This window comes from Rhinolophus sinicus, chromosome 2 (genome assembly GCF_057876585.1).
Source record: "Rhinolophus sinicus isolate RSI-liver-muscle chromosome 2, RSI-T2T, whole genome shotgun sequence".
NCBI lineage: Eukaryota > Metazoa > Chordata > Mammalia > Chiroptera > Rhinolophidae > Rhinolophus > Rhinolophus sinicus.
This window is the reverse complement of record NC_142502.1, coordinates 4,102,460-4,104,356: the sequence shown is the minus strand read 5'-3', so window position 1 is coordinate 4,104,356 and position 1,897 is coordinate 4,102,460. Positions and strand designations below refer to the sequence as shown.

The window sequence follows — 1,897 nt, the reverse complement described above, 5'->3', positions numbered from 1 at the left end:
GTATATATATTTATATACATACACGTATAAATACATATATACATACATGCAATATATACACACATACAAATATGTGTGTGTATATATCTATCTATATTTCTAATTTGAAACTGTTGGAATTTTATGTTTGAAGTGGAAAACACCCTAAAATCCTGACTGACCAGGTCCTCTCTCCTAGTCCAGCGCAGTTGTTTTTACAGGCTCACCCTTTACCTGCAAAGAAAGGCACCATTTTCCCTTACTCAGCCCCAGCACCCTAGGAAATGCTCAGAACCACATAATAGATGATGTCCCAGTGTTTTCTGTTCATCCAAAGTCACTACTATGGCTCTTAACTTATTTTTTGAAATTAGTTTTCCAAATACTCAGACTCTTGAATAAGGTGAATGTTGAGAAGTAATGAAAAATGTCAAGGCCAGTTACCATTTTAATTTGCTGAAATATTGCATTATGGTGACCTACACGGATGGAAAAGCCAATCCTGCAGTTGGGTTATTTCAGGTCATCTTGAGTGAGGAAAGGACGGAGGGAAGTAGTTTACCAGGAGGTACCAGAGAGTTGTGTCTGCGCAAACATCTTCCACATCCCTGCCATCGACAACCGCGACAGTGTCGTCCCATTTGCTCCCAGAGAACTGAGCTTAGCTCTGTGCGTCCGAAAAGTGGTTTTCCTAGGGCAGTAATTAGTAGGGAACGATATGAAATACAGTTTATTCTGTGTTTCTCCTTGGTGGATATATTTCATTTTCTTTTTTTCTTTTTTCTTTTTTTTGCACTTTTATAACTTTATTCGATGATCAGCCGTTAGTTCTCAGCCACATAGTTTGTAGATTTTTGACACGGGGGACAGGTACGTTGGTAGCCAATGTATAGAGCTTATTTGGTGAGTCTTCATCCTCATTATGTTTTCTGGACAGCCGTACCTGGATAAAGTAAGGGACAGACTGCTTTGTTGAGTGCTGTCAATGAGCACACACTCATCTGGGGTTCGCATTTCTCCACGGCAAATTTCCAGGTCACTTTGAGTGCCCGAGGGGCATGCTTCTTGAAACCCATTCCATGCATGCGCTTTGAATGTTGGAGGTGTATTCTCTGGTCACTACCTCGTTGATGGCAGAAGGGCCCTTCTTTTTCTTGCCACCTTTCTTTATGGGAGCCATCCTGCCGGGCCCAAGTGGGAAAGGAAAACCTCGGTGGACACATTTTGATTGCTTATCAAAAGCAGTCTCTTTGCCTCTTTATCTTTCTCCCAATTTTTACTTCTAGGAAAAGAAAAAAGAACTAGGAAAAAAGAAAGGGTGTAAAAAGTTGGAATATAAAGAAGCAGGATGATCTAATTCAGTTTAGGCTGCACGATGGAGCTGGCTCTAAAAATTTGATTTTAATAAATATTTTGGGAGTGCGCATTTTGATTGGTTAAGAAAACTTCACAGCTACTGGGAATTGCGAGGTGATTTTGAATGTTTCTGAACAAAAACTATACATTATGTGATTTTTCAGAATTTACTAAAAAAGTGTAAAATCACTTCCTATGGGCTTTGTTGTAATAGAATTGACCTTGCTGATTTTCAACTACATTTCTCTGGGCGTTAGGCACTGCATAACTCAAGGAAAAAAATTCATAATTGACGCTTAATAATTATTCAACACTGTCATGCTGCATTTTAACTCCTTCACTGTACTGATTTCTAATTGCTTTGAAAAAAGGTATTATGCTTATGAATATAGTATATAGTTTTTTATTGCATAAAATTTAGAAATATGCTTTGGCTAAATTATGAGTCATATATTACAAGTAAGAGTGGACATATTTGCTTTGGATTTTCACACATATGCTATTTGCAATTATTTACATATGTTAGAATCTATTGCATTTAAATAGCTCATTATGTAAATAT

General features: G+C 37.5%; 1 pseudogene; it reads right to left on the bottom strand.

Moving 5' to 3' along the window:
- Positions 1 to 796: 796 nt before the first annotated feature.
- LOC109457140 (large ribosomal subunit protein eL31 pseudogene) lies at positions 797 to 1,159 on the bottom strand (annotated as a pseudogene).
- Positions 1,160 to 1,897: the final 738 nt, after the last annotated feature.